Source organism: Mauremys reevesii, unplaced genomic scaffold (assembly GCF_016161935.1).
Source record: "Mauremys reevesii isolate NIE-2019 unplaced genomic scaffold, ASM1616193v1 Contig4, whole genome shotgun sequence".
In the NCBI taxonomy this organism is placed as follows: domain Eukaryota; kingdom Metazoa; phylum Chordata; order Testudines; family Geoemydidae; genus Mauremys; species Mauremys reevesii.
In genome coordinates, this window is record NW_024100851.1 from 956459 (window position 1) to 971289 (window position 14831).

At 50.2% G+C, this 14831-nt stretch overlaps 3 non-coding genes across 3 annotated transcripts; 1 reads left to right on the forward strand and 2 right to left on the reverse strand.

The window, feature by feature from the left end:
• Positions 1–3841: 3841 nt before the first annotated feature.
• On the reverse strand, positions 3842–3913 carry TRNAC-GCA. Its single transcript has one exon. It is a non-coding gene; the product is annotated as a tRNA-Cys (tRNA).
• A 3909-nt stretch (positions 3914–7822) lies between these two features.
• Positions 7823–7916, reverse strand: TRNAI-UAU. The gene is made up of 2 exons: positions 7879–7916; positions 7823–7858 (listed from the first exon to the last, which is right to left on the reverse strand). It is a non-coding gene; the product is annotated as a tRNA-Ile (tRNA).
• Positions 7917–14339: 6423 nt separating this feature from the next.
• Positions 14340–14412, forward strand: TRNAR-CCG. Its single transcript has one exon. It is a non-coding gene; the product is annotated as a tRNA-Arg (tRNA).
• Positions 14413–14831: the final 419 nt, after the last annotated feature.

The following is a 14831-nucleotide window of genomic DNA, read 5'->3' on the forward strand; positions in this document are numbered from 1 at the left end:
AATACACAATGAAGGAAGAAAGGGGGGGGGACTATACAATGAGCTGTTGGAGTTATCCTGGTATTACAATTTTTTTTTTAAATCTTTACTTCCCTCTCCCTTTTAGACTCAGAGCCTTTAAGGTCAGAAGGGACCAGTGTGATCATCTAGTCTGACCTGCTGCACCTTGCAGGCCAAAAGACCCCACCCACCCACTCCTGTAATAGACCCGGGAGGGGAGGCAGCTCTGTGCACTGCCCCTACCCCAGGCAGCACATGGAGGCCCTCTGCTCCCCTGCCCGCATCAGTGTGCAGAGATGTGCGAGCAGCACTGAGGTGGCTCCCTGCCCACTCTGCCTCTGTCCCTCTGTGCCGCTCCCAGAAATGGCCGGCATGTCCCAGCATCCCCTGGGGTGGGGGGAGTGTCTCCATTCACTGCCTCTGCCCCGAGTACCAACTCTGCAGTGCCCATTGGCCAGGAACTGCAGCCAATGGGAGCTCTGGGGGCGGCGCCTGCAGGCAGCGGCACACGGAGACTCCCTGGCCCCACCCACCTAGGACCTGCTGCCGGAGGGTTGTGTGTACCTGTCACTTTGGGAGCTGCAGTGCCCAGGGTAAGTGCCACCCTGCCTGTACCCCAACCCCCTCCCCCAGCACAGAGCCCGCACCCTGCACCCAAATTTCCTCCCAGAGCTTTGCTTGTCTTCCTTTCACCCAGAACCGTCCTTCTTCTCCTGGGCTGCAAGTAGCCATCCCTGGGAAGCCAAGAGGCAGACACAGGATTCTACCTCCCAGTAGCCAACCGCACCTCCCCAGGCTTTGCAGAACAACTGGTGGTGCTCTACTAACCCCACTTAGCTGCACTGAGGCGCTTAGCTTCTGCCCTGCCTTCCTCAGCTCGACTTTCCTCTTTTGCCCCATACCCGCCTCACTCCCTCCTTTGGCAAGTCACGCAGACGAGCCGGCCGCCATAGGCCAATCTCCAAGGGCAGAGGAGACCAAGCCACAAGGCTTCAAAAGGTGAGTGGCCCAGATCCTCTAGCTTTCCCCAGCTGATGCCAAGGTTTCTTCTCAGCTCATTTCACCACCCTCTGCCATGCAGGAGTTGGGGTTATCACAGGGATGGACCAGTGGCAGCAGTAGGAGCGCCTTGCTGGACAGGCAGAAATAAGCCCTCCTATTTCTGTCTGGTTTTGAGCCAGGGACCTTTTGACAGAAACTCTGTTGCAGTGCTTTCTCCCTCCCTTCATAAGAATGGCCATACTGGCTCAGACCAAAGGTCCATCCAGCCCAGTATCCTGTCTGCCAACAGTGGCCAATGCCAGGTGCCCCAGAGGGAGTGAACCTAACAGGCAATGATCAAGTGATCTCTCCCCTGCCATCTATCTCCACCCTCTGACAAACAGAGGCTAGGGACACCATTCCTTACACGGCCTGCCTAATAGCCATTAATGGACTTAACCTCCATGAATTTATCTAGTTCTCTTTTAAACCCTGTTATAGTCCTAGCCTTCACAGCCTCCTCAGGTAAGGAGTTCCACAGGTTGACTGTGCGCTGCGTGAAGAACCTCCTTTTATTTGTTTTAAACCTGCTGCCTATTACTTTCATTTGGAGTTCCCTAGTTCTTATATTATGGGAACAAGTAAATAACTTTTCCTTATTCACTTTAAGGTGTGGGGGCTGGGCTGGGCTGACTTTAGTCCCAGGCTTGGATCTCCTGAATGACGAGAAACATCCTTGGCTGCTACGCAGGGACAGCAGCTACTGGTGACATACCAGGGCTGGGATGTGAGGGGAATGTTGCATGGACTTTATCATACAGGCCCCATCTTGCTTCTCAGAGCCCACAGGCGAGAATCTAGAGAAGGGTGAATCATTTCTCAGCTGCATTCTCAGGAGAAGCCGGTAGCCGTCCTTGACCAGAGACCCAGGAGAGCAACCGCAGCAGTTCTGCGGAGAGCTCTGGCTGCCAGGGGATCCAGTTAGGAGAGGGAGTGCTGGGGGCTCTGCAGTTTTTGCAGTGGGGCTGTCTCAGGAGTCACAGGTGGCTTTGTTGGGGGGGTGGGGAAGTAGGGACTACAGGATGTGAGGCTGGCTGAAATGAACCTGCACAAAAAACCTCCCCCTTTGCTCCAGCTAAGGCCCTACTTTGGCCTCTCCCGCTTTCATAAATATCTCCATATCTTTCCCAGCTCTCAGAAACCCCCTCTCTCCCATGAGTATTTTCACGGTTTCTTCCTTTTTTCATGGAGAGAGAGAGAGAAAAAACAAACCTATTAATCTGAGCTACCGACACAGTTCACAGCATGAAATACACAATTTTGTGTTCAATGAGTTGTGTTCATTTACATAACATGAAAAATATGTTTTGGTCAATGCATGAAAACCTCACTGCATTGAACAACCCACTGGATATAGTTAATGTACTACAGAATATTTAAAGAAGTTAAGAAAGATGTGCTTATGAATTAACATGTTGTGCCATTTACACACGCACAAGACACAGAAGAAACTGAAATTTGAGCTACTAAAATTTCCATTTTCTCACAGCATTTTAGTTCTCAATATTGTTTTAATTTGCTTATTTGTTTGGAACTAGAAATGAGGAAAGAGGAAGTCAGTGGAATTACTGCAGTGAAGGATTAGTCTCATTATTTGTCAATAACAAAACCTTTGTTAACAGAGAGTTAACTTTGACTGTGAATATCTCTTACCTTCCAGAACATCAAGTTCAGTAAAACTCAGACTCTGGAAAAATAGGGAATACAGAGTGAGGGTACATGCCCAGATAACCTTAACTCTGCCCTCTAGAAGAGCATCCCTGATAGCATATGAGAACAAGGAAAGGTTTGGGGACAAATTACAGCTACTTCCCAAGAGTTTGTTTCTTCTGTAATTAATTGATCCTGGCCCCATCGACTGATCCTGGCCTGGTGTCTGGCCGTGGAATTTACTGTTTACTATTTTTATCCCAGCATATTTAAAGATGAAACTGCTTTACAAAAGCTCCTTTATTCTAGGTTATACAAACAGGTCACTTCCCAGCTAGTTCAAGGAGATGGAATTTTCCTGACCCACAGGGAACTTAAACTAACATGCTCAAGATCACACATTCCTTAGGAGAAAACGAAGGGGGAAAAAACCAAAATCCACCAAACCGTTGCTGTTTCTACCCAAATGATCAATGAGACCAGAAAGTGAGACTGTGCAATTAACTGTCTGGGACTACACTGACTCTGCAGTTACTTGGATGCAGACACACCCAGCTCTACGGTTGGGAAACGTACAGAGACTCTGCTGCTGCTCATGAACTAGCAGCACATGACCTCTGAACAGCTGCCATTCGAATGTATCTGAAAGTCACAAGGAACAACGATCTGTGTTAAAGGAAGGCTGCCATTTATTAGAGCCCCAGTTGATGCCGTGTGCACAAACAGAGGATTGAATGTGTAACAGGGAGTTGGGTAAATCTTGGTTATTTTAGTTTTGTAACAGGCTCCTGTCCACCTCCAGTAGAGTTTTCAGTCCCAATGGCAACTTACTTGCCAAATGTAATACAGACTAGTCCATGCCTCTCACGTGGATGTGGTTCTTGTTCTTCTGCACATTGTAGCCCATGGAGGCCAAGGACCTGCAAATGTGTCTTCATGTGCCTTTGTTTAGTTGATGAAAACACAAATTAGACACTTAGAGGATTGGAACTGATTTCAGCTGGGGGACATGTTTGCTAGGTTTTTATGCATTTGCACAGGAAGATGTTGAGTGTTTCCATTTATTTCAGGTATCCCTAGTCAGTGGAGCTCCTGAACATAATGGAAATGGATATGCAATTATTATTGCTGTTGAAGGACCAGGTTTTTAAGGGGGCACTTGGATTTGAACCAAGGACCACTTGATCTGCAGTCAAACACTCTACCACTGAGCTATACCCCCTGACAATTATGTTGGTAATGGCAGTGATCTTAAGGATCTTGAAACCTGAGAGTGGAGTTCATTTCTTCCACACCAGTGTTGCTGTCTGTGCATCCCGGAGCTATGGGGTGAGTGGGAAAGGCCCACAACTAGCTTGTCAGTATCAGCAAAGGAGCAGCCGACATCAGGACCAACAAGACGTGCTGGTGGCCCATCAGGAAGAACCCGCTCTCCCAGAGACTTCTCGGCAAGGGCACGGTACACAATGAGGGCTACCTACCCCCCACGTCCCAGCAAGGGTCTTTCTAGTCCCACATCAGTGTTACCCAATTTCTAATCAGTCTTTGGCCCAGATTCCCTCCCTGAGCGGCACCAGCACATGCCTGGGCCCCCTGCTAGTGTTAAATCTGCCTTGAGCTGGGACCCAGCTTGGCAAAGAGCCTGCAGCCCCCTCTGTGCTGGGGAGTGAGAGCAGCCCTGGCACTGGGCAGGGCAGCCCTGAGGGAATGAGGCCAATGTGCCCGTGAGGCCCTGATCCAGAACCTCTGCCAGGCAGCTCGTGCTGCTCGGGCGTCTCTAGTCTCCAGCGACGATTCAAAGCTTCTCTGCTCCAGGGGAACCCCTGCGGGAGGGAGGCAGGGCACCTGCAGGATAAATCTTCCTGCTGGCAGAGCTCCGGTCCCCTCCTCATGGGCACAGGGCGTTGCACACGGCACCCACCACATGCACACACCCCTTTGTGGGGAGAATCAGCTCTGGGATATTGGGGTCAAACCCCCCCACCTCCTCCCTGCAAACCTTCTCCTGGCTTCAGTGCGGGAATGGGGGCGTGAGGGGCTAGTGCGGTAACAGCAGCAGCGTGGCCGTGGGGCTCGGCCGGTGGCTGGGGCCAGTCGCCTGAGCATGAACCCAGCCGACCCCAGGAGATGGACCCTGGTCACCAGCCCAACCCACCACGCGGCTGCTGCCGCTGCCCCGTTAGTGCGCGAGCTCCCACAGACCACGCTGGGGAGAGCCCCCAGCTGCAGGGGAGACGCCCCTGAGTGCCTGGCAGGGACCAGCTCCTGGCTGACCTGCCCTGCTGGGGGTCAGGGGGCTGGGTGACAGGGGGGCGTTGGCTCTGGGGTGGGACTGTCACTTCCCCCCCTGCCAAGCCAACAGGATCACAGCAAACAAAACCAGCTCGGCCGGCAGGGGAAGAGTTCAGTCCAGGGCCTGGTGCATTCTGGGAGCAGGGGCGGTGCAGACAAAGGGCAGATACGGGGCAGCTCTGAACACTCCGCGCAGATCTGCCTGTCCTGTCCCGCAGCCCCTGCTACAGGGGGCTTTTCGCCATAGTTTTAATCAGGCCAATAAATTGAAACAAACCCCTGTTAAATCATTGCTCAGCCCGAGTCCTTCACCCGCATTCCTTAGGGCATTGGGTGTTTCATTTCCTGCCTCCATTTCACACAGAGACACAATTTCCTTTGCACAGATCCATGAACAGCAAAACCTCCCTGTGTCTCTGGTCTGAGCCAGGGCATTCGATTCCAGTGAAATCTTCTCTCCTACAATGCGATGGTCAGACAGAGGGGACGTGGCACCTGCATCCCTGCCAGGGAGATATTGGCTCGGCTCTTTCTTTCTGCTGCTGTTGTTAGTCCATGAAACATCAAGGGTGGAATGCAAGGCTCAGTTCATGCACCAGCCCCCTGAAAAATTTCAGTGCCCCAGAGAAATCCTGCCACCTGATATTGGAACGATGTGCTGGAGATTTGACTAGGAAAGGGACTGTCTGAATTGTCAGAGTGGGGAATGAACAACAATCTACAGCAATGTCATTAACACAAACACACTCTCATCCTGCTCCAGCCGGAAGGGAAATGGGCAGGAATTCTTGCTGTTCACCCAAGGACACACTTACACTGATGCACAGCCGTGAGTGTGCTGGGGAAGCTGGTCTGAGCAAACAATTTGAAGAGACAAGTCAGTGAGAACTGAATTATCGTGTAGTAAAACAATTATACATCAAGTAGTTGTGGCCGAGTGGTTAAGGCGATGGATTAGAAATCCATTGGGATTGCCCTGCGCAGGCTCAAATCCTGCCAGCTACGCAAGCACTGCATTGTTGTTATGATTACTCTAGTTTTAGTGCCTGAGCATTCACAGTGCAAACTGGAGCTAAATCTAGTTTCACTCTGTCTACACTTAAAATGCTGCTGTGGCACTTGCTATAGCACTCTGGAGTAGACAGTCAGTGGAGAGGTTTTCCCATCCCTGTAATAGCTGCATTGACAGAACAATTCTTCCTTTTCTTTAGCACTATCTAACCAGGGCTTAGGTCACTGTAACTATATGGGTGGACGGGGGGTTTCATACCCTGAGAGACGCCGCTCTGCCAGTGAAGTGCCTAGCGTACACCAGCCCTTAGATCCCTTTTGGTATTTCAATGCAGGCACTGACCTGTGAGAGGAAAACATCAGCTCACAAACACACAGACTGAATTCCCCACATTTAATCTCGCTGCACTTTCCAGAAAGTCACAAAATTCAATTCATTCTTACTAGGACAGAGAAAAAATAAGTGACACTAAGTTTTTGTCTTGGTTAAATAAAATTAAGTGTTTAATTAATATAGTAAAAATCTGTCCTGATTCCTCTAACTAACCCCATCGCGTGAAATAGGAACAGAGACAAAGCTTGTCAGTGATGACTAATTTCACAAATGATCTTCCCATTATTAATTTCCACGCTGCCCCCACTGGAGGTCTGGGCATCTCCAGTGTCATTGCTCTGCATTCACCTTCCCCTAGAATTGTTCTCGGACATTCGCCTTTCTCTGCAGCATGGGGCTCGGGTCACTTGCTGGAGGATTCCCTGCACCTTGAGGTCTTTAAGCCACTATTTGAGGATTTCAATAACTCAGACATAGGTCAGGGGTTTGTTACAGGAGTGGGTGGCTGAGATTCTGTGGCCTGCCTTGTGCAGGAGGTCAGACTAGATGATCATAACGGTCCCTTCTGACCTTAAGTCTATGAATCGATGAATCTATTCCCAAATTTGGAAAATTGTGCAGCTCAGAATGTGAATAGTGACCCCGTCTCCTTCCTGCACCTGCTCTACATTGCTCCACAGCAGCTTCTCCACCTGCAGTCACCCCAGCACTGCAGTGCAGCTGCCCAGGGTTCAGCAGGAGCCCCTGGCAAGGACAGTGGGTGCAGCTAACAGCCCAGTGTGCCTGGCCGTGAGGCAGCTGTAAAAAAGCAACACTCCCCCCAGAAGTACAGAGACTGAATTCCCCAACTTTAACATCATGACCCTGTGTAGAAAGCCACACGTGTCAGTTGCATTTTCACAGGGAGATGCAAAAATCAAGTGACACCAATTTTTAAGTTGAGTAAATAAAGTTGAGGAGATAGTTATTAACCTCACAACAATATACTAAAGATCCCTCAACATAACACCTGAAGGTGAAATATGAACAGAGACAAACCTTGTCAGCAAAGGCTCATTTCCCAAACGATCCTCAAAATGTTACTAATTCCCACCCCCCCTCCACAGGAGCTCTGTGCAGTGTAACTGTTCTGCAGGCAGCTTCCCATTCAATGCTGTTGTGGGACATTCCCAGGCCTGCAAATGTACCAACGACAGAATTTGAAGAGCAAACCTGGCTCCCCGCACCAGGCGGGATTTGAGTGTTTTGTCTTTGTCACTTAGTCTTTGTCAATAGTACAGACACCAGGGGCAGGACTCCAGGCTCTGCTTGAGGGATCCCGGCACAGGGCTGAGGGAGGAGAAAGGATTGTAGATTCTCACCTGTGCTCTGGAGAGGAGGTAATAATTGAAGGGGGCGTTTCCCACTCCTCCCCTCCTCAGTGTCCCAGGGCTGGAATTCTACATTCCACAGGGACAAATGAGGGGGTGATGCCATGTGGTTAATGAAAACCAGTGCTCTAGGTGAGATTTGAACTCACAACCTCAGCATAGCTTCTCTCAGCACTGCCCTATAAGTACTGTGCACTAACCAATTGTACCACTGGAGCACCTGTTGAACAGTGTTTTCTGAAACCCCCCTAGGCTGATAAAGCCAAGGCGTGACCCCCAAAACATTCTCAGTGGGGCTGAGAGCAGGTAGCGACAAGTGTTGTACTTGGTGGGGTGGATTCTTCTTAAGGGTTCCAGGCCCCATTTCACCCTTTTGTTCTTCCCTGTGTAATAACCGAGCTGGTTAAGACTCAATGGAGAGTCTTGCTGCAGACCAACAGATCTGAAATCACTGATAACCAGCTCTAAGCATTAGTCATAGAATCATAGAATCATAGAATTCAAGATCAGAAGGGACCATTATGATCATCTAGTCTGACCTCCTGCAAGATGCAGGCCACATAAGCCGATCCACCCACTCCTTAGCAAGTGAACCCTGCCCCATGCTTCGGAGGAAGGCGAAAAACCTCCAGGGCCATAGCCAATCTTCCCTGGAGGAAAATTCCTTCCCGACCCCAAATATGGCGGTCAGCTGAACCCCGAGCATGCGGGCAAGACTCTCCAGCCAAACCCTCTGGAAAAGGTTATATCATACCAGGCACATAATTGACCTATTGACTAAGCCCGTTATCCTATCATACCATCCCCTCCATAAACTTATCTAGCTTAATCTTAAAGACATGGAGGTCCTTCGCCCCCACTGTTTCCTCGGTAGACTGTTCCAGTATTGCACTCCCTGATGGTTAGAAACCTTCGTCTAATTTCAAGCCTGTATTTCCTGACTGACATTTTATCACCGTTCGTCCTCGTGTCCACATTAGCACTGAGCTGAAATAATTCTTCTCCTTCCCTGGTATTTATCCCTCTGATATATTTAAAGAGTGTAATCATATCTCCTCTCATCCTTCTTTTGGTTAAGGAAAACAAACCGAGCTCCTCAAGTCTCCTTTCATACGAAAGGCCTTCCATTCCTCGGATCATTCTAGTGGCCCTTCTTTGTACCTGTTCTAGTTTGAATTCATCCTTCTTAAACATGGGAGACCAAAACTGCACACAATACTCCAAATGAGGTCTCACCAGCGCCTTATATAACGGGACTAGCACCTCCTTATCCCTACTAGAAATACCTCGCCTAATGCAACCCAAGACCGCATTAGCTTTTTTAACGGCCACATCACATTGCCTACTCATAGTCATCTTGCGATCAACCAGGACTCCTAGGTCCTTCTCCTCCTCTGTTACTTCCAACTGGTGCGTCCCCAGCTTATAACTAAAGTTCTTGTTAGACATCACTAAATGCATAACCTTACACTTCTCACTATTGAATTTCATCCTGTTACTAATACTCCAGTTTACAAGGTCATCTAAATCTCCCTGGAGAATATCCCGATCCTCTTCCGAATTGACAATACCCCCCAACTTGGTGTCATCCGCAAACTTTATCAGCCCACTCCTACTCTTGGTTCCCAGGTCAGCAATAAATAGATTGAATAAAATCGGACCCAAAACCGAGCCTTGAGGAACTCCACTGGTAACCCCCCTCCAACCGGACAGTTCCCCCTTCAATACTACCCTCTGCAGTCTCCCCTTTAACCAGCTCCTTATCCACCTCTGGATTTTCACTTCGATCCCCATCTTTTCCAATTTAACCAGTAATTCTTCATGCGGTACCGTATCAAACGCCTTACTGAAATCCAGATATATGAGATCCACCGCATTTCCCTTGTCTAAAAAATCTGTTACTCTCTCAAAGAAGGAGATCAAGTTGGTTTGGCACGATCTACCTTTCGTAAATCCATGCTGTAATCTATCCCAGTTGCCATCGGCCTCATGCTCCGGAACCACTCTCTCTTTTAAGATTTTTTCCATGACTTTGCATACTACAGATGTTAGACTAACAGGCCTATAATTCCCCGGGTCACTTTTTTTCCCCTTCTTGAATATAGGAACTACATTAGCTAATCTCCAGTCAGTCGGTACAATCCCCGAATTTAGGGATTTATTAAAGATTATCGCTAACGGGCTAGCAATATCCCTCGCCATTTCCCTTAATATTCTAGGATGAAGATTATCCGGGCCCCCCGATTTACTTCCGTTAAGCTGTTCCAGTTTGGCTTCTACCTCAGCTACCGTAATGTCTACCCCCATATCTTCATTCCCATCGGTCCCTCTATCACTATTCCTTAGCCCTTCATTAGCCTCATTAAAGACCGAGGCAAAGTATTCGTTCAGATATTGTGCCATTCCAAGATTATCCCTAATCTCCACCGTTTAAAGTTTTAAGCGGTCCCACTTCTTCTTTCTTGGTTTTCTTCCTATTTATATGGCTAAAAAACCGTTTGCTATTGGTTTTAATCCCCTTCGCTAGATCCATCTCCACTCGTCGCTTTGCCTTTCTCACAGCTTCCCTGCACCCTCTGACCTCAATAAGGTAGGTTTCCTTGCTGATCCCTCCCATTTTCCACTCCTGGTACGCTTTCTGCTTTTTCTTAATGACCCCTCTAAGACGCTTGCTCATCCAGCTCGGTCTAAAACTGCTACCTACGAGCCGTTCCCCCTTCTCGGGATACATGCCTCTGACAACTCCTGCAACTTCAACTTGAAGTAACCCCAGGCGTCATCTGCCCTTAGATCCCTAAATATGTTAGCCCAGTCCACTTCCCTAACTAGTCGCCTTAATTTAGTAAAATTAGCCCTTTTGAAATCATACACCCTAGTCTCAGATGCACTATTGATTATCCTCCCATTTATTTGGAAACGAATTAGCTCATGATCACTGAGCCAAGGTTGTCCCTACAACAATGTCCTCAACAAGGTCCTCGTTACTCACCAAAATCAAATCTAAAATGGCATCCCCCCTCGTCGGTTCAGCAACCACTTGATGAAGGAATTCATTAGCTATCACGTCTAGGAAAAGCTGAGCCCTATTATTATTACTGGCATTTGTTTCCCAATCTATATCCGGGAAGTTAAAGTCCCCCATGATCAAGCAGTTCCTATTAGTGTTTACCTCCTTAAAAACATTAAAGAGCTCTCTATCCATCTCTAAGCTAGATCCCGGCGGTCTATAGCACACCCCAATCACTATCCTGGATGAGGCTCTGGTAGTTTTCTTCCCCAATGTGACCATTGCCCAAACAGACTCTGTATTGTCCATTGCAGCGCTAGTTATCTCATTACATTTTACCTCATTATTGATATACAGTGCTACTCCCCCACCTTTACCTTTGCATCGGTCTTTCCTAAACAGCACATACCCTTCCATACCTGTACTCCAGTCATGGCTACCGTTCCACCATGTTTCTGTTATTCCTACGATATCCGGTTTCAATTCCCGGACCAGGAGCTCCAGTTCCTCCATTTTGTTACCTAAGCTTCTCGCATTGGTGAACAAACATCCTAATTTTTCCTGTTGGGCTCCTCTCACTCTTTTCACCCAACTCGGTCCTGCTTTGGGACAGTGTCTCTCCTGCAACAAACTGCCCAGTCTGCACTAGCAGTGAGGCTCCCTCACTAACAGCTGAAATCAGGGAGAGCTGTGTGAAGTGCAGGGCCCCAGGGGTGCCGGAACAGGGGGGAACAACACCCCAGGACTTTAAAAAACGGGAGGGCTCTGTCTTGCCACTTCGTAATGACCATAAGGGCGAGGGGGGGGGAGGGGACGGAGAGCAGTGAGCGGGAGGAGGGGTCTTGGGGGATGAGGCAGCGTAGGAGCCTCTTGTGGGAAATATCTCCTGCCCCACTGCCAAAAGGAGCCCCTTGAGTGGGAACGGTCAGAGGCCCCACTCGGGGGCTGGCCCTGCTTTCCTACCTGCTTTTCAACTGCTGCAAAAACATCCCGAGCAGAGAAGCAACAGGCCAAAATACTTTTAAGCAGCTGGCAAAGTAGCTCAGTTGGGAGAGTGTTAGACTGAAGATCTAAAGGTTCCTGGCTTAACCCCAGCCTTTGGCAGCTTGTTCTCTGGAAGCACAGCGGTGCCTGCACCCAAGGTGAGCAGGGCTGGCCTAGGGCAAAGCAATTCTGGGGGCCCTTTCCAGTAAAAAAGTTGCAATACTGTATTCTCATGGGGCCGATGAGAGCTGTCTTTCCGAACGTGGTGGCCCTCAGGAATGGTGCCAGAGGGCTGCTGGGCAGTGGCAGGCAGGCATTGGGGATGAAAACTCCTCTGCGCAGTTGAGCAAGGGCACTACCAGGGAAGGGGCATCTGTGAAAGTGGCCATGCGGAAGGTGGCAGGGATTTGGGGGCCCAGGAGGAGGTGCTTGCTGTTCAGTGCCTTGGAGCAGCTGGACTTGGCCATGGTGGGTGTTCAGGAAATGCACATTAACAACTCTAGGGTAGCTCAATAGGCAGAGGGTGATTGGAGGAAGGGCCTCCTGGACAGGGAAGAATGATAGGGCTGGAGTCTTGTTCTTCACATTCGCAGTGCGAGTACAGAAGGTGGTGGAGCTTAGACCAGGGTTGGCATTGCTGGTGGCTTTGTGCTCTGTGGCACTGGTTACTGCGATATTAGTGTGTATGGTCCCCAGTTAAGGCATGAGAGGGAAGATCAAAGGCTCCCTTCCTCTGGGCTGCATGATGTTTGTTGTTGGGGGGGATTTTAATTGTGTCAGCCGGCCTGAGCACCGCTGGTCCTGTTTTCCCAACCTTCAGAGGAAACATTTTTACAATGAGCACTACCTGGCACAGGTCTGTAGTGAGGTCGGCTTAGAGGAGCTCACTCCAGCCACAGAGGGGGTTCACCTTTCTGCGGGGACAGACCAGGACTCACACTGACCGGATTTATGCTTAGCTTTTGTGTCTTTAGCATGTTGCTTCTCAGATTCTTTCTTGGCCTGACTTGTTAGACTTTGACAATTAACATGCCAGAGTTTGTGCACCTTCCTATTATCCTCACTAGGATCTGATTTCCAAATTTTAAGGAATGACTTTTTGCCTCTAATGGCCTCCATTACTCTGACGTTTACCTAGAGTGGCGTTCTGCTGGTCGTCCTATTGTCGTTTCTGATTTAGGGCAAACATTTCATCTGAGCCTCTAACTGCGGTGGTTTTAAACGCTCTGCATGCTGCTTGCAGGCACCTAACACTTGTGACAGCAGCTCCTTTTAATTCCCATCTAACCATCTGTACTTATGCCGATAGGTCGACTTTAGGTCTTTAACTTTGAGCGGTAGCTGAGAAGATGTTAAATCGGGCAGAAACCCATTCGACAAAGCTCTTCATTTCGTTGTTATTTCCTGACTCAGTCATTCATGGCCTTTTCCTTATTTCCTGGGTGAGGCGGCGGCCTGCCAGGGAGCTCCCTGGCACCTCTGGCTGCCTGGGCTGAAGGCAAGAGGCAGGCCTAGGCGTGGGGAGGGCCTCCTGTCCCGGAATGAGGCTGCAGTGCTTCCTGGTCCCCTTTTCCCACCACCCCGGCAGGCGGCTGCTGCGGGAGAACACGAGGGAGGCTCTGGGGGCGCTGGGCAGCGCTGTGTGTGTGGCTGTCAGGGGAAAGAGCCGAGGCTCCCGACTCGACCTGCCATTGACTCGCGTGGCTCTGCGCGGCCGTCAGCCGGGGCGGGGTGGGCCAGGCCGCGGACGTGACTCAGGCTTGGGCCGCATGGCCGCGCTTTCCTGACGAGGCATGAGGCAGGCCAAGAGCTTTGCACAGCGTACAGGGAAGTGGGAGGGAGGCGTCTTTGAGCCGGCCTGTCTCCTCCGCTTCTCCCTTGCCACTTGGGCGGAGGCGGGAAGGGAGCGAAATGTTCCCGGCTGAAGGTTTTGCGCTCGGCCTTGAGGATTAAACCTGAGGCTCTGGTGGAAGTGTCCTGTGCCCATAACACAGAGGTCGATCAATCAAAACCCTCTTTTGCCAGCACCAGGCCTCCTGCTTCTTACACTGGGCCTGCAAGCGAGGGGGCAGCTGGCACAGCACCAAGAGTCTAACCTGTGAGGCAGGAGGTGGCTGACGCCCGCAGCCTGCTGGGGAGCTCCCAGAAGTTATTAAAGGACAGAGACTCCTCAATGCCCTTAGTAACAAGGGTTTGGGGGTCACAGAGGCCAGTAAGGGGGTCACTATGTCGGCCCTGTAACCCTGGGTGTCAGGTCCCTGTGCAGCTTTGATCTAGAGCTCGGATCCCAACAACCAACCAGCAGCCCACAGCCTCCCGCTGGGTCTGCCCCACCTGGTTACTCCTTACAGGCCGACCTTACCCCCTTCCAGCCCCGGATTCGCCCCCTAATCATCCTACTGCCACTCAGAGCCACAGCCGTGGAGGTGCTGAAGGAGGGAGGGGTGACGCTAGGGTGGGGTTCTTCTCTAACGATGGCTGGCAGAAAGGTGGTGCTCAGCTCTGTCAGCGACCTGCCCAGTTGCCTCGCTGCCAGGGGGTGCAGACATTTGTCTAAGGCACATAAAGGGGCTATTTAGTGTTGAAGCAAATGCGAGGAATGTGCATTTATGAGAGGAAATTTCCATCTCGTCAACAGCTGTACATTAGGGCTCCAGTGGCCTAATGGATAAGGCATTGGCTTCCGAAGCCAGAGATTGTGGGTTCAAGTCCCATCTGGGGTGAAGACCTACTTCTTTCCTCTATATTGCAAGGAAAGGGCCTTATTTTCAACCAGGAAGCTGGGAGATGTTTCTTTGTTTGAGCACAACGTCCTGGATCTTGGGAACAATCTCCAAGGATATTAGAAGGCTCAGTCTGGTGACCTAATGGATGCAACCACACACCCCCAGCCCAGGGCAGCCCCATCTGAGAACCAGGATCCATGGAGCAACATTCCCTCCTGCCCTGACAGGTGGGCTGTGCAGATGATGGTGGAGGGGAGGTTGCACTAGCACTGCCTGGGCTGTATCTGCACCAAGGATAAATGGAAGGGGTCATGCAGCCTGTGCCTGACACTCCACAGTGCTACATTCACTCCAGGAACAAGTCAAATCCTGCACCAAGGGTGGTGAATTCCCATGTAAGCACACAGTGCCCCTGT